The 18675-nt window shown below is 41.5% G+C and overlaps 1 pseudogene; it reads right to left on the bottom strand.

Annotated features, from left to right (window-relative positions):
- Positions 1-1401: 1401 nt before the first annotated feature.
- Positions 1402-7866, bottom strand: LOC106602163 (fibrinogen-like protein 1; annotated as a pseudogene).
- Between the last annotated feature and the right edge of the window lie 10809 nt (positions 7867-18675).

The raw sequence follows: 18675 nt of genomic DNA, 5'->3' as shown, positions 1-18675 counted from the left end.
CCAAAACTCCAGAACTTTGTGTTGAGCCAATGTTATCTCAAACCTCTCCACTTCTCCAAGAATGCCTCAAACTGACCATCATTTTGTTTAATTTTAAAAAGGTAAATAAACAAACGATTAAAAAAAATCAGGGTCAAAGTTATCTTTATTATCCCTCTATAAATACATCATTACATAGTGGATATGATTAGGGACATATAGGTATTTGTATAATGTGATACATTGGAAGAGATTGGTTATACACACAAGTCTTTTACCTGTCAAAATGATTGACCGTTATGTCGTAGCAGAGAGAGAGAGAGTGTGTGTGTGTGTGTGCGTGCGCTCAATCTTGTTGTTGTGCAGTAGTACCCAGAGAAGGGAATCCACCCTGGAGGGCACAGATCACCCAATACACTCTCAAGGATCTGGTGAGGTTTTGTTGCTCTGTCTGTCTCTCTGTAATGTAATACTGGTTTGTTTGCACACACTATTCAGTCATTTCTAGTGTCTGTTATCTCTGGCTGCACTATTAACAGGTAGAAACTAGTGAATGTTTTAAGGGTTGGCTTAAAACACGAAGAAAGTGGGCGTGTTCCAGGTTGTCTTTAGTGCAGTCGATCTGTGTAGTAGATTAGATCTCACAATGTCTGGAGAACTGTTTGTCTGAGGAAGCCCATTTATATGATAGAGCAGTCTCTTTTGAGATTGGAATGTGCCCAGTGAGAACGACCTGGAACGTGCCCATTCTGGGTGCAAGAGAGAACTCCGGGGGGGGGATAAAGGAAATAATATATTAAAGTAAGAGTTGAGCATAGTTAACATTTTATTAAAATTTAGTCACAATTGGAAATTATTTGAGTGGAAAGTACACAATTGTACACACATTGGAACATTATTTATAAAAGAAAAACGTAAAAATCGCCCAACAGTCACATTCACATTATTATTTTTAACAGTTAAAGACATGCTCCGGTACATTGGCGACTAAGAAAGTATGTTTTAAACCTCCTGCTTTGGGCTGGATGTGTAGTTCATATGCATATGGGCTAGCAGCAGGTGGCCTAGCAAGTTAAAACGTTGGGCTAATAACCAAAAGGTTGCCAGTTGGAATCCCCGAGCCAACAAGATAAAACATCTGTTGTTCTGCCCTTGAGCAAGGCAGTGGACCCCCCCACAACAACAGCCCCCCACACCTCTCTGATTCAAAGGGGTTGGGTTGAAAGCTGAAATACATTTTTGGTGTGCAATTGACGATGAAAATAAATGTAATCCTTTAATAATCTATGAGCAGAATTACTGTTTTACCTCAATTAGCATCAAGATTGTTATGATTGGATGTTCTCTATGATGTAACACCACCTTTAGCCTATCCTAATTGAGGCAAAACTCTAACAGGATCGATGTCGTCTGGCGTTCTGGTCAGTTGGACATGAGATCCAGCCGGATGGACGTCGGAGCCAGGATCATCATGACTACGGATTTGATTGAATACCACCAGCCGTGCCAGGTGTACCAGACCACCCTGTCATCCATCACCGCTTGGTACGGCCCGTTGTAGTAGTGACCGTTCAAGTTGCCAGACTCACACCTGGTGGAGAGACACAGAATGACACCAACATCTGAGATTCATAGTGATAGGTCGCGTTCCATTGCTTGGACGTTGCCAGATCTTACAACTCCTGGATAAGTATTTTACCAGCTAACCATATCATACGTTATAGCAATCTATCAGTCAATAACACAGTCGATGGCACGCAACCATTGGTTGATTTGTTTTGGTTGTGTTTCAGATTATGTTGTGCCCAATAGAAAAGAAGGGCAAATAATGTATTGTGCCATTTTGGAGTCACTTTTAGTGTAAATAAGAATATTATTTTTCTCAACAATTCTACATTAATGTGGATGCTACCATGATTACGGATAATCGTGAATAATGATTAGTGAGAAAGTTACAGAGGCGTAAATATCATACCCCTGAAAAAATGCTAACGTCCCCTGTTATTGGTATTGGTGAGAGGCTAGCATATTTTGGGGACATGATCTTCGTGCATCTGTAACTTTCTCACTTGTCATTATTCACGACTCATTCATGAATATCTGTAAACATAACGCGAAAAACAACCAAAACAAACTGAAAATGTGTAGTCACAATGGGATATGAATATGGGACCAAATACTAAACTTGACTAAATTGTATACACTATAAGTGAATTTGTCCAAGTACTTATGACACCTTCAAATGGGGGTGCATTCATTGCTAAATGGTAAAACAGGTGTAACTTTATACTGTATCATACAAAACATTTACTCTCAAAATGCTGGAGTATAGAGACAAATTAAAAGTTTTAGCTTCTCTGGCCAAATAAATACGTAGGGGAGTCGGGAGTGTATGAGGAAAATAAATGTTTGTGCCAATACTCTGTTGTTGAGAGGTTACTGAATCTCCACAGTAATGCAGAAGGCCAATACTCTGTTGTTGAGAGGTTACTGAATCTCCACAGTAATGCAGAAGGCCAATACTCTGTTGTTGAGAGGTTACTGAATCTCCACAGTAATGCAGAAGGCCAATACTCTGTTGTTGAGAGGTTACTGAATCTCCACAGTAATGCAGAAGGCCAATACTCTGTTGTTGAGAGGTTACTGAATCTCCACAGTAATGCAGAATGCCAATACTCTGTTGTTCAGAGGTTACTGAATCTCCACAGTAATGCAGAAGGCCAATACTCTGTTGTTCAGCAGTTACTAAATCTCCACAGTAATACAGAAGGTCATACTTGCTGAAGCACCAGCCTGACATGTCATGGTGGATACACTTCTCATCGTCCTTGTTGGGATGGTCGTAGGTACTAAACTTGACTCCCAGTTGACCGGCCCCTAGACTGTTCCACTGCCCACTGGGAGGGGGGTGGGCTTCGGGGAGGGCGTCCCCCGCATTGCCAGTGTACTCACCCAGATGAAGCTTATACTGGCTCTGGAGGGGGAAGGGGAGTAATTTTTTTAAGTATTTTATGGGGAAATAATACAGAGATTTTGAATATTTAACTATGTAAAATCACTGAACTATCCCATTTAACCTAACACCTGATCTCAAATTTCAACTAATTGTGGTCTTCAATTTAGACCTCAAACAAATGCCTACATTGGTGTGCACACTGCAGAAGTCCTGGGCCAGAATTCCCCACGCCTAGTGTAAAAGGTACCACAACTCTAGGTAATAGGCTGAAGACCAGGAGTGATAGACCAAGGTATGTAACATGCTTGTACTGTAACACAGTCAATGTTCTCCTAAACAGAGCACTGCTGAGATGTATCTTTTTGAATACTGCTGTCTACAAATATTGATCTTGTTCCACGATGGGTTAATGTGAGAAGGTGAATGAAGAGGATTGCTGGTTTGCCCCAGTACCTTTGCTCAAGGACATTCAAATCACATGTCATTTGTCCCATGCTTCGTAAACAACAGGTGTAGACTAACAGTGAAATACTTACTCACGGGTCCTTCCCAACAATGCAGAGAGAAAGGAAATAAAAGACTAGTAATAACGCGTAATAATAAATACACAACGAGTAGCGATACCTTGGTACTGGTACCCCGTGTATATAGCCGAGTCGATGTGCAGGTGTTCGAGGTAATTGAGGTAGATATGTACATATAGGTAGGGATAAAGTGACTTGGTAACAGGATAGATAATAAACAGTAGCAGCAGCGTATGTGATGAGTCAAAAGAGTTAGTGCAAATGGGGGTCAATGCAGATAGTCCTGGTAGCTATTTGGTTAACTATTTAGCAGTCTTATGGCTTGGGGTAGAAGCTGTTCAGGGTCCTGTTGGTTCCAGACTTGCTGCATCGGTATTGCCTGCCATGCGGTAGTAGAGAGAACAGTCTATGACTTAGTTGGCTGAAGTGTTTTATCATTTTTAGGGCCTTCCTCTGACACCGCCTGGTATAGAGGTCCTGGACGGCCATATGCACTACCCTCTGTAGCACCTTGTGGTCGAATGCAAAGCAGTTGCCATACCAAGCAGTGATGCAGCCAGTTAAGATGCTCTCAATGGTGCAGCTGTAGAACCTTTTGAGGATCTGAGGGCCCATGACAAATCTTTTCAGCCTCCTGAGGTGGAAGAGGCATTGTCGTGCCTTCTTCAGGACTGTGTTGGTGTGTACGGACCATGTTAATTATTTAGTGATGTGGACACCGAGGAACTTGAAGCTCTCGACCCGCTCCATCAAGGCGGATGGGGGCGTGCTCGGCCAACCGTTTCCTGGAGTCCATGATCAGCTCCTGGCACCACACTGACATGTCACTGACCTCCCTATAGGCCAGAGCTCTCAAACCTTGTCCCTGGAGAGCTACCATCCTGTAGGTTTTCACTCCAACCATAATCTAGCTGACCTGATTCTAATAATCAGCTGGTTGATTAACTGAATCAAGTGAGTTACAACTGGGGTTGGAATGAAAACCTACAGGAAGGTAGCTCTCCAGGAACCGGGTTGGAGAGCCCTGCTATAGGCTGTGTCATCGTCATTGGTGATCGGGCCTACCACCGTCGTGCCGTCAGCAAACTTAATGACGGTATTGGAGTTGTGCGCGGCCGCGCACCCTGAGGGGCTCGCATGTTAAGGGTCAGTGTGGTGGATGTAATGTTGACAACCCTCACCACCTGAGGGCGGCCCGTCAGGAAGTCCAGGATCCAGTTGCAGAGGGAGGTGTTCAGTCCCAGGGTCCTGAGATTAGTAATGAGCTTGGAGGGCACTATGGTGTTGAACGCTGAGCTGTAGTCAATGAACAACATTCTCACATAGGAGTTCCTCTTGTCCAGGTGGGAGAGGGCAGTGGGGAATGCAATAGAGATTGTCATCTGTGGATCTGTTGGGGCGGTATGCAAATTGGAGTGGGTCCAGGGTGTCTGGGATGATGGTGTTGATGTGAGCTATGGCCAGCCTTTCAAAGCATTTCATTGCTCCAGTTGTGAGTGCTACAGGGCAGTAGACATTTAGACAGGTTACCTTGGCATCCTTGGGCACAGGACCTATGGTGGTTAACTTGAAACATAAAAGGTATTACAGACACGGTCAGGGAGAGATGGAAAATGTCAGCTGATCAGCGCATGCTCTGTATACTCGTCCTGGTAATCCCCAGTTTATACAGTATGAACGGTAGATTGGTTCGGTTTCTTGCAAACAAGGACTTATGTCAACAAAGAAAGGGAAGGGGGGGTGTTGGGTTAAAAAAGACAAAGGAAGGAGAGATACTACAGACGTCCTTGTTCTTTACGTTCTATCAATATCTCAACTGCCTTTTGTACAGTTTGAACAAGAGTAGACAAAATAGTGACAGCCAATGTTATGGGAAAACCGTGAGTTCCATGTGAGGACTGTCTGCAGTAAAGACCGCGGTGTTGTTCACGTGTACCTTTTCATCATCCACTTTCATGTTTTTGTACTTGGCGAAGCGCTGGTTTCTGTCAAAGTCCTCCATGTTGATCTTTAGGTTGTAGTCGCCTAGAAAACAGAGTCAAATACAGGTAATAAAGAGCCGAAATGGCCACCAATTGTCTCCCAGGTGGGTGAGACAGTAGTGGTGGTGGATGAGTTGAGTTGCTGTGGCCTCATACAATGTAAAGCACTCAGCCATGATCAGACTTGAGATAAGTAAACTTAACATGGACTTAAGCCAATAAAAGATGGACCTATGTCAACATTTTTGGACTTGAGTCCATTTTAAGTCAACGTATCTCAAGTTGGAAATAGGGCTCTTTGAGATCTACTGTAGTTAAAAGCTCTATGTAACGTAAAAGCTATTCATTGTCATTATTAGGTACATTCTATGTGAATTTGGCCACATGCTTTTAGATGTTTTTTCTAGCCAAGTGTTGTTTCCTGACTAGGAAAACTCTGGGTCCTAGTTATAACCTGACTAAGGCCAGGAAAAACTCTGAGTCATATTACTATTACAGCCTGTTCCTGGGGGCCGGGAGTTTTTCCTGGTCAGATGAAGTGGTGGGGAAAAGCTCTTGGGCCTAGTTGTAGGTTTTCCTCTTCACCTTTAGGGTGAGGTAGTGTAGGGGGTCGTTCCCTAGCCAGAACTCTCCGCCTGACTCGCTGTCTCCAAAACCATGCTTATACTCCACCCACGCTCTGTAGAGGGAGGGAGACACACCCACATGCAAGTGACGCTAAACCTGAAACCAACGATAGGGTGATTCCACGCCAGCGGGAGTGTAAAATATTTTAGTATCTCAGATTGTTTTGGCAATTCTCACAAAAATGTAATTGGGAGGAAGGATGTTTGAGTTATCATTAAAAGTACCAACGTGCCAACTCTGGAAATAGGATGTACTTGTAGAGTATATTGTTCCAAACAATGTCTTAACATTTTTTTTAAATCTAAAAATTCAGTTTTGAGATATTCATATTCATATTTATAGTGTGGAATAAATGAATGTGAACATTTGAATGTCAGAGTTTGTACATATTCCATCACTATAAGAGTATGACGACACCATGATGTCTGTATCTGGTACAGTTCACAGGTCATAAGGTCTGACAGGAGGCATGTCTAGGTCTAACAAGGGCCTAAAGTGCCTACGTTCATCATGATTCTCAAAAAATATATGTTTTGTGATACAAATGTAAAAAGCATGTTAAACATCATTCCTCCCAATGAAGTTTCTATGTGAGAACGATCATAGATACCAGAAATATTTTTTTGCTCCCAATACATGATCTGTGCTGGAGCTCTGAGAAAGCATACCATGACAATTTGTTGCAAACCGAAAGGTGTTAGTTAGGATATCTAACGTAAAATACATCAAAAATTCATATTGTATTTGTTTATTCCTACAATTGCCCTTACAAAAATTAACAGTACTTATATTGCAGTATAACTGCAGTGCAGTGTAACTAAAATGAACTTTTTCAAATGAATTAATTTGATCAATCAACCTGTCAGTAGATGGTGTTTTCTTTCCACCTACCTGTCGAAGGACTCCGTTCCGTCCTTTCTCCTCTGGAAGACAGTCCAGCCTCCTCCATCACTCATGTCACAGAACACCATGAAGGAGGAGGGAGCGGTCTGATCATATACAGGCCACTAACTGAGTTCCCATCCTTAAAGATCTCAGCGCAGTCTAAACACACAGAGGACATGGTTACAGTGCATGCACACCAAATGGCACCCGATCCATTCCTTATACAGCGCATTATCTTTGACTATTTATGTCTGTTTTAAAAACGAAATTGAACAGCTAATCAAACATGAATCACACAAAAAACTAAATTCAGTTCAGAAAAAAAGACATTCCATTGGTTCTATTCATTCTATGTTCTACCCATAGAATTTCACATCAACAACAACAGGACCTATGTGGTTTGACCTTGGTACTGGCCCCCAGTCTGGAGGTGTGTCTGGGGGATCAGGATGGACAGGAGGAGAGGGGGACTCTGTTCACTCTCTCAGGCTATACAACTCATTTAACAAAACCGGTTTTTTTTTTTAAGTCATCAGAATGATCCGTTCTATCACAGTTTTCAAGATAAGATAAAGGAACAAGTTTGTTAATTTTGTGTTAGCCTACAAATGCTAATCTCAGTACATTAAACAACATAAATAAAGAAACCTGTTATGATATAATCTGATATTAACTATATTTGGATGCAGAGACAGACGATGAATGCACACAAAAACAGACACACACACACACACAAACATACATGCATGCAGGTGCATGCAGAATACACCAACATGGCACATAAGATGTCATCATCACAACGTATGTGGGTGTTAAGGAAGTAGAATTATGCACAATATGAACCAAAGCCAATCAAAATCTAAATAAATCTTACCGAGTGGCATTCCGTGAGGAACAAAAGCCCCCCTGCCATGGCGTGTGAGCTATGTTCAACCACCAGTGTTACTGACGCTCTGTTCACCCTACCCTCTGACGACCCACCATGGAAGACACTGTCTGCATCCCAAATGGCACCTGGTCAGTAGTAGTACACTATAGAGGGAATAGGGTTCCATTTGGGACGCAGCACACTAGTGTCTAAACATCGGAGTCAGCACGAGTGTTCTGCTGTACTTTGAAAAATGGCTAGTGACTTCCCACCATAGTCTGGCCATTGACCTTCTTATTAAACCTCGTTGTGTCTAGTGGTCTATTGCGTAGGAAGAGGGTTGCCTTTTGTAGTGTCTTCCCTCTATCTATCCTCCCTTCTCAAAACCCAACTGGTGATACAATACCACTTTTTACTGGCGTAATCTTAAACATGGCCCTTCTGACTCTTATTTGAGTTCAATGACTTGTAACTTTCCCTGCCTAAAGTCAACATTCCCCTTGTTTCATGTTTTAGCTCTAGTTTTGATTTACATCTATTAATTCAATGGGTTTGATTCAGATCTTACCAATCCAGTTTATGATGGATAAATAAGGCATTTGGGCTATGTGTACACAGCCACCCTAAGAACCAAAATCAGATTTTCTTTCTATATCCAATTTTTATGACTGCCCAAACTCAGTTTTACAGGTGACCCATATCGGCGTTCCACATTCACACTGATGTAGCCTCTGAAGTACTACACAGATGCGGTAAAGAGATCAATGGAATTCAACCAAAACAATGGAAATGCGATGGAGCCACCATGGAAACGCCATGGAGACACCATGAACGTGACGACCTTGTGGAGGGAAAGATTCAATAATCTCCTCATTGCCGCCCATCAAATTTAGCCTACTTTTAGGCTATTGTTTATGTGTGTATTTCGCACAATGTTGGGGTAAAACTCTTGAGGTATAATGCTTGTATGGATGTCAACCCCAATACATGTTTATATCATTGTCAACAATCAAGTGCGTCACACTTAAAAACAGTTTAAACTACCACCACCGATTTCTATATGCCTAGCTATGCTACCAGCTTATACAAACAAGAGTTAGCATTTAGCAGAAAACATTTCTAAACCCAAAAAAGAACAACTTCTAAATATTCTGCATCAAAAACAGCCAGCCAAATATATCCAAATATGGTGTTAGTAACCACATTGTGGGCCTGTTAGAACTCATAAATCATGACGGATCTAACGAATATCCACTTTGTTAGATCAGATAGTTTTTGATGGCGTCCTTACACATTCCCCAATTAGTGTATATATGAATGGACAAAACCATCGATCACGTGACACCATTCATTCCTATTGTGAAGACTTCATAGCACATTGAAGCCAAATTAAGTCGGTTAAAATGGAGTCTCATGGAGACATAACATGAGCAGTTTGAGCTACTCCAGGAAGTGACATTGCAGGCAAGCTCAGTGCTGCCCCCTCTCAATGAGTAACTTTAGTTAAAGGCTGACCGGGGTACTGCAGGCTTCCATTGGCAACTCAATTATTCTTATAACTTCTGTGTGCGATTTAAAAAAATAATCGGTTCAAGGACATACATCTGGTGTATTAGAAGCAATTATTGGTACCATGTTGTTTTTCAAAACATTGTTTTATTTACACGAAGATTGATCACAAAATGGCAATTTTTCTATTCACTATAATGGGGGATCCAGATTTCTGCTAGTAATGCCTGTGGTCAGCCTTGATTTTCCATGGCTTCAACGAGAGTGGTCAGTTGTTCTTCCCTGGCTTTCCCAACGTTTTGCATCCCAGTGACCTCTTTACTGCATGTATGCTCATTTTCTGTCATGGTGACCTGTAAAATAAACTAAAAAACATCAGATCTGATTGTCAGGCAGGTCACTTGTGGAGGATCTGGTTTGTATCAGGTTTGAGATCCACATATGGATGTGGTATAAATCGAAAGTTAAAAGATCGTATTCCATGTGGTATTGTGCTGTTTACACATTAGGAAAATTATCAGTTAGTTATCATATATGCAAATCATTGGCAAAAGATCTGAATTGGGCTGCCTGTGTAAACGTAGAAGAAGATTTACTAAATTAGCACCAAAAGATTTTTCAGAGGGAATTCAACCTGGAAGATTGGATGAAAAGAGTGATAGTAAGTTAAAAACACAGTACGGTGTGTTGTATCTATGAAGGGTGCTTTCCTATAGTTTCTGTCTGTGTTCTTTTTACTTAATTGGAATCCACCTGAATGCCTCTTTGATAAAGGACCAATACAGTAATGATTATATTGTTGAACCAACTGGAAGCCCAACTATCTATAGTGTTGTGGCTTTTAAGTGAAGCCCAACGTTTAATTGAAACAGTTTTGTTTGTTGGCAGAATAAGTAGAGAGAATCTTTTTTTAACAATTATTTTGTGTATGTTTGCCCTTGTCCAGCATCTAAATGGTCACTACACCAGGATGCTGAGAGAGGTGAAAACGGTCCCCTGGTTTCAATACCTGACCAACCAACAGCTGTAGGGAGGTCTACCCAAGATCAGTGAGAAGATCAGGGCCAGGAGGCTGATATTTGCTGCTGGTCAGTGTGTCAGACATCCTGAGCTGGCTGTCAGCAGTCTCATACTGTGGGTTCCCTCTCATGGACGAAGACCTCTGGGAAAACCACACAAAACATATGTGGACAACATTTGCCATGGTCTCAGAACACTGGTATCAGATTCCTGGTCTCAGAACACTGGTATCAGAACACTGGTCTCATAATCCTGGTCTCAGAACACTGGTCTCATAATCCTGGTCTCAGAACAGAGGACCTTCCAGCTATAATGAACCACAGAGAGCTATAAGTAACTCTATAGAAATAATGTTATGAGAGGGATTGTGTATGCACGATCACTGGTCGTGGGGCCCTTGTTAAGGTCAACGGCATCATGAACGTTAACTAGCACCTGGAAATTTTAGATATAGGAGCCTGAAACTTGACAGCAAGAGCATCTTCCAGCAAGACAATAACCCCAAGCACTTTTAAAAATCCATGTTAATTGGCCACAAAATCATCATTTTGGAATGGCTATCTCAGTCTCTGGACTTGAAACCAATAGAAAACCTGTGGTTTGAATTGAAGAGGGCTGTTCATAAGCGCAGGCGAAGTATATCAAGGATCTGGAAGGACTCTGTAAGGCGAGTTCAGAGGTGTGGCCTGAATGGCCTGATCGCTCCAGAGGTGAGGTGTGTTTGCATTCTGATGTGATTCTGCCCAGAGGTATTTGTCTGATGTGACCAGGCCTCCAGGCAAGTGTCTGAGGGAGAGCTGGCTGGCATAGAGATGCCATGTATCCAACTACAGCTACCTCCAATTGATGCTGGGTGACATACAGAAAGCCTGTTGATGCCGGCATTATTGACCAGCATGGCCCTGACTAGTAGAGCTCACAGGGAAACCCAATGTGGGTGTCACAGAGCTAACAGGCTGCCATCTTCAGCTCCAGCATGGGCTTATTAGTGTACTCTTCAATGTTTCCTTAACTCTATCGTAGGAAGAGAAGTGAAGCGACGCTTGAGAAGCGTGAAGGAGGTGTTGGCTCAGTCATAAAGCTTTCGCCTTGTAAGCATTGGGTTGTCTACTTTTCCCAGAGGTTTTCCTCCGTAGCCACTGCTGGTTACTGTTCTGAAACCACTGGATTTAACCAAACCTACTTATTGTGCCCTTCTATGTGTTTCAGTCCCACCCAGTGGAGTCCTCATTGGTGAGGTACCCCTCTTCCAGAGCACAGGGTTCAAACCTACAGCCCTGTGTTTATGGGCTGAGATCCACTCACAGACTCCTTCACACTCATTACACTTCTCTTTGTAGTTTAGACATCGACATTCAGTAACTAAAGCGGAAGAGAAAGAGATGGGTTTTCAGACCCATAACTCATGGATGAAAGGCATGAACTCGACCCTAGAGCAACCATCTCTTTCACATTCAATAGTTTTCTTTGTAATTTTGACATTGACATTTGTGAAAATGTCCACTAAAGCACAAGAAATGGGATTTGAACCCATGAATGGAAGGCAAGGACTCAGGCCCTGAGCCACCAAGTCTATCACATTCATTAGCCTTCTCTAAGAAATTTTGGCGGAAATGTCCACTAACGCAGAAGAGATTGGGTATGAACCTAGAACCTCTTAGAAGAGCAGCAGGGATTTAATCCCAGAGCCACACCTCTATTCAAATCTGCCTGTGTATTTGACATAGTGACATTTTGAAAGTGCAGAAGCACAAACAAAAGCACATACATCTAGCTCAGAACCCACAACCTCTGAGGCAGTTGCTTTAATCATTGCGGTTTCGGGTTGAATCCTGGCCTAACATCTTTATTCAGGAGGGGACATTCTGAAAGTGTGAGGCACAAATTAGGTAAATAATGTTTTTTCATTAAATTAACATTTTCAATGCCTTGGCAGACTACTGTTGGAATAGAGCTGGAAGAAATGTATCTTGTTTATGCAAAATGTTTCACTTGCTGTTTGTAAATGGAGCCTAATATTAAAAAGGGAGAACTTTGGATTGTTCTGATTTGATGAAACTCCTGACTGGTCATGACTGTGACAGACAGATGGACACAGAAAGATAGAGAGACAGGCAACCATTGATTCTGTTCATTGTGACTGGCATTGTTTCTGTCTCCGTCTGTTCAGATGACAGGCTAGAGCGAACAACTTTCCACACAGCTCACAGCTAAGAAGGTTAGTGTTGGTCACACCTTGCCGCGCCGTGCCACCTGGTGCTTTTGGCAGCTGTCTATATCCAGGAACCACTTCCTGCACTTGCAGCATTTGACCGGCTTCCCTTTACCATGGATGTTCATGTGACTAAAGGTCATGAACGTCTTCCCACACAACGTGCAGACGAACTGCTTCTCGCCGGCGTGAAACTTTAGGTGCATGTTGCGATTTTCGACTTGCGAAAACCCCCGCCGCACGCTTCGTACATATACGTCTTCTCCTGTGTACACTCTTTCATGTGCTTCTAGCACTGGGTATTGGCTTGATGTCTTGCCACATTGTTTGCAGTGTAGCGGTTCCTTGCCTGTCTTGGGGGAATCTGTATTGGTGCTATGCTGGCGTCGATGCAGCGGCAGTGCTGCTCTCGCTGGGGTGTCTGAGAATTGCGTTGACTGTCTTCTGGTGTCTGTGGCGTAGGAGCTTGAGGAGTCTTCGGCATCTGGGGCAGAGAGGCCGAATTAAAAAAATCGGGTTCAGACTTAGGAAGACACCTTCACTGTGTTCAGTTCCTGACTGCTGTTTTGTCTGGATCATTCCCTCAGTGTCTGCCTCTGACTTCAGAGCAGTGTTGGTCCCACTGCTCATTGTGCCCATTTCATGAATACCGTCCCAACATGCAACATGTTCTTGTTTGACTTCTGGGAATTTGGCACTGGCCTCCTGTAGAAATAAACAACAATTTTCATTCAGGAATATTATTCTGATTTTCAAGTGGAATATTATGGATAGTCATATAAAGTGATATAGTGGATAAAAAAAAAAAATTGTTCACAACAACAAAAAGTGATGTAGTGGGCTCACCAGCAAAGTGCATTCTAAAAGTGTTGTGCTCATCCTCAGTCAAATTGCAAGTTTGCATGCAGAGGATTCCCTCTCCTGGAGAAAGTGAGACATTGCCGTTCTCTGTCAGAATGATGACAAATGAGTGAGTGAATCTATGTCACAAACTACAACTTCAAACCACCCGAAGAATGATCAGATGTGGTTGTTTGGTTTATAAATGTATCATTAGATTAAGTTAGCATGCAAGTGGTAGCCAACTCCACATTCTGTTACTCAGATCTACTATGCTGGGACACTGGAGGTCATGGTTCTAGCTCAGACAAATTCAAATCTGGACCTCGAATCCTGTGCTGACCTAGAAATCCACTGCTGATTTTCATTCTTTCCATCTTATCAAGGACTAATTTAGACTTTGGTGGGTGCATTCAATGGGTCTGGCAAGTTCATTAGTAGCTAGCCAGATAGGGTACACACACAGTAGATGACTAAACTCAACTCCAAGATGTACAATGGAGTTGAGCAGCGACTATTGTGGGCGGACTGGAGCTCTGACATCAAATAAAATCATATTTTATAAAAAACTACAGATTTCAGCACCCAAAGAATAGCTGGCGTTGCAACGTGGTCTCAGAGCATTTCGTATTATTCTGTACGTAAATCCGAAGATATGATATGTTACGAATTGCTAGTGCTGAGCGATTAACAATATTTTTGGTGGGGGTTTGGTTATTAAACAACTAATTAACCAATGTCAGTTAAATTACTTGAATTACACTCTAGAGAGAAATCAAGTCAGGAACTATGTGGGACGCTGGGCTGAAGGGAGTTGTAGTTTTCACTAAGCATATATTCGACCTAGTTTAGCGCATAAACGTGGTAATTAACTACAATGACCATAATAAGATTTTCTGGCTCAGACAGATAAAGATTGCAAGGATACACCCAAGACAATACAGTATGAAATCCCCCCGATCACACTTCTAGGTCTCGTCATGGCGATGTTTGCTAGCTAAGCTCATGCGCAGAAACACGTCATCGGGTCTAACGGTCATCTCGTGCCGAACTGCGCATGTGCAGGCCATGAACTCAAAGGCACTCCTTTGATATAAAGTTGTTTATGACAAATTTAAATGTGTCAGTTTGTCACTTTCACGAGGTTGAAGTAATAACATGTTCAACTACTTAAGATGTTGGCTCAAATCTAGGTTGTGCCTTTAGATTTCGAGAAAATTAACAACTAAGGAAGAATTTTTCACTTCTCTCATTGACTCCTCAAACACCAAACATCAGCCTGGTCTGTTCCGCAATTCCCGGAAGTCTCGCAATGTTGCGCCTCTGGGTTTATAAACTCTGGAATTTCCATTAACAAGCTCTAAAATCATTGTAATGTCATTATTTCATAATGCATTTATTGTTGAAAAAAAATATGCAAAACCGAAATCGAACTGTGACAATTTTTTTATAACCGAAACGACCTCAAAAAGCATTAATTGCTCAGCACAACGAAATGCAATTCATACAATATGTTACCAATGTGCAAAAACGTGTGATATGTTATGAATTACAATTTGTTGTGGCTAACGTTAGCTAGCTCTAGGGGTTAAGGTTAGGAGTTAGGTTATAAAGTTAAGGTTAGGGGAAGGGTTAGCTAACATGCTAAGGAGTTGCAAAGTAGCTAAACAGTAACAAGTAGTTGCAAAGTTGCTAAAGTTGCCTGTGACGAGATTCGAACATGCAACCTTTTGGAAAGACGATACCTAGCCAGTTGCACAACTGAATGCATTCAACCAAAATGTGTCTTCAGCATTTAACCCAACTCCTCTGAATCAGAGAGGTGCTGGGAGCCGCTTTAATTGACGTCTATGTCATCTGTGCCCAGGGAGCAGTTGTTGTGGGGGCAGCTAACTGCTTTGCTCAAGGGCAGAACGGCAGATTTTTCCACCTTGATGGCTCAGGGATTCGAACAAGCAACCTTCGGCGTTTTTTCCTTAAGTAATCAATTTTATATAATCATACCAAATGTAACATATCATACTAATTTGAGTATCCGAATTTACGTTTACTTTGTTACGTCTTGTCTATGAGACCAGTCTGCGCATTTTAGCACCCAAAGAATAGCACGCATTTACTTTGTGTTCTGAAATCTTTAAAATATATATATATATATATATATATATGTTTTATCCAGTTGGTAGTTACAGTCTTGTCCCATCGCTGCAACTCCCGTGCGGACTTGGAAATCGTTGTTTTTTTGTTTTTTTTAAACGTGTATTTTATGTGACTCGGAACCACTCAACTCCATCATAAATCTATGAATTTAGTGTAGTCGGCTAACCTAATGTTGGTTTTGTCACTCTGGCAAGTAGTCCTTCCATTCTCGTTTCGATTACTTCAATTCGTGTTTAATTCTTATTTCATAGCATTGTATTTCTTGAGCCATTTTTTCCTTTATTTACAAATATGAATTGGAGGAGCCATCCTCAAGAGCTTGCAGATTTCTGCTGCGGCGGTTTCGCTCAACATCTCCATGATCGACGCTACCTGTGTTGCAAAATGCAATCTGAATCCGATACAGCCAGAGCGTGATTCCATCTCAACATCAAAATAATGTTACCAAACAATCAGTTTATGAATGAAACCTGTCCTGTTTGGCTGAAAAACCTTACAAAGGTAGACTGTTGATTGTTTACATCATGGGTTCTTAAACTTTTTCAGCCTGGGACCTAAATTAGAAATTCTGTGTTTTCCTGGGACCCAAGCTTAGGAACATATGCAACTATATGCAAATATTGGTACATGTCATTGCCCTTATGCCTAAAACAAATGCAATATAGACAAAAACAAATAACAATGAAATTAAATTGCCATATAAATATCTATTCATGTTTATTTTCACCCATTAAAAATTCTTACATATCTGTCTAGGTTGGAACTGTTGCTGTTAAAATTCAATAAATAATTGTAATTCTGAACTGGAACAAACTGATTGATCACATCACACAGATGTATAACATAACAGACACGCAGGGTTTTTGATCGTGCAACCCTAAGTAACAGTACAGATGAAAAATGATCAGGCCTACTGTACATCTTACTGTAGAAATGATTGTCGAAAGAAAGTCTAGGTTAGAGCTGTTACTGTTAAAATAGAAGTCAAAATGTGTATTCTGAACTGGAAAAAACGCATTGGTCCAGGCTGTATAACATCCGGCCGTGATTGGGAGTCCCATAGGGCGGCGCACAACTGTCCCAGCATCGTCCAGGTTTGGCCGGGGTAGGCCGTCATTGTAAATAAGAATTTGTTCTTAACTGACTTACCTATTTAAATAAAGGTTCAATTTAAATACAAAATATTTCAAAAAACAATCACACGGATGTAGGTCAGAAAACACACACATAGTCCTAATGAGAGGTGTGTGGCTGGTTGAAGTTTTCAACAAGCATGTCTATTCTGGGATCAGTTTTTGACAGAGCAACACTGAGGTCATGCTCAGCATTGAGATTTGTTTTTGAAGTACCGGTAGTTGTTTTAAGAACTTGTTTCTTAAGTAATCCAGAGTTGAGAACCCTGACTGACATAGGTATGTGGTGCCAAACTGGACCAGAACATCTACTGCTTTCTCAGTTAGGCAGGAGACCGCTTCCTGCTGTAGATGAGAAACCCAGAACGGTGTGTGTTTGCCTCAAAAAGTATCTTGCTTCAATCAGTGTCTTTCAGTTCAGAATAAAAATGATGATTTTAACAGCAACGGTTCCAACCTAGACTTGTTTTCAACAATTTCTACAGTAAGATGTACAGTAGGCCTGATAATTTTTCATCTGTACTGTTAGGCTTGCACTATCAGTAGCTAGCTAGGTTGCTTTGGCTAACGTTAACTATTAGCTGTGTACAAGGCCAGGGGATTGTTTGAAAGAGAAACTCACATCTACTACTATGAGATAGTACTCCCTTATTTCTGCTTATCATCACCTGTTATAAAATGACAACAATGCCTTGCTTTTCCACCTTCGAAGCACTGTTTCCTGAAGCATTCTGCCCTGTTCTGAAATAATTCCCTGGGTATACCGTCAGGACATGTCGTTGTGAATGACAAGTCAGTGGCTGACAGCGCATCATCTGCTGCTGAACGAAGCGCTGCAGTTTGTGGGTCGCGGAGGGATCTTCAAAAAAACTGCAGAAAAAAGATCAGGTAAACCGCGAAACACACGGGCATCTTCCACACGTGCAGCTGCTAAACTGAGCAGAGACCGTTGCTAAGCAGAGAGCGTTTATAAACCAAACAACCACATCTGATCATTCTTCAGGTGGTTTGAAGTTGTAGTTTGTGACATAGATTCACTCATTCATTTGTCATCATTCTGACAGAGAACGGCAATGTCTCACTTTCTCCAGGAGAGGGAATCCTCTGCATGCAAACTTGCAATTTGACTGAGGATGAGCCCAACACTTTTAGAATGCACTGTGCTGGTAAACCCACTACATCACTTTTTGTTGTTGTGAACAATTGTTTTTTTTATCCACTACATCACTTTATATGACTATCCATTATATTCCACTTGAAAATCAGAATAATATTCCTGAATGAAAAACGTAGAAAAACAGTTTTTCTATTTGTTGTTTATTTCTACAGGAGGCCAGCGCCACTGAACAAAGACCGCAGTTGCACTTGCCAAATCAATTCCAGTAATTCATTAAATAATTACACCCACCATTAACAGGTCCGCGACCCATACTTTAAGAAAGACTGGTTTACATGGGTCGTCACTAAAGTTAGTTACCACAGCCACAAAGTCATAATAAATAATTTATTCTATTTATATAGCGCCTTTTGAAATAATCTCAAAAAAGCGCACAAAAAATGACAAATACTGTAATTTATAAAAACAACATGTCATTAGAAAGTTCATGGTTTAAGTGGTCATCTGAGGGAGGTGGTCAATCGGGGAGAGAAAGTCCGTTGGCAGGCAGGAAGCGCGGTCTCCATCACGGTGTCTCGCTGTCTTTTCCGTAGTAGAACTCAGATTAAGTTTGAGTTGAACCACTGCAGTCCATGGAATCCGTAGTAGGTAGTTAACTAACGTTTCTCCTTCACTACTACCAAAATCAAGCACCCCACTTGGATGGCTAAACCCCGCCTATTTCTACAATTTATCTTCATAAAATCAGATTTTAAACCTAACACTAACCTTTACCCTAACATTAAATTCTAACTAAAAAGCGAATTATTGTTTTCATAAATTTCAATAATAGCCATGGTCGGTGTCGCTTAATGATGACGTGTTAA

Source organism: Salmo salar, chromosome ssa04 (assembly GCF_905237065.1).
Source record: "Salmo salar chromosome ssa04, Ssal_v3.1, whole genome shotgun sequence".
Lineage (NCBI taxonomy): Eukaryota > Metazoa > Chordata > Actinopteri > Salmoniformes > Salmonidae > Salmo > Salmo salar.
Note: the sequence above shows the minus strand (reverse complement) of the source record. Positions and strands in the feature narration are given on the sequence as shown.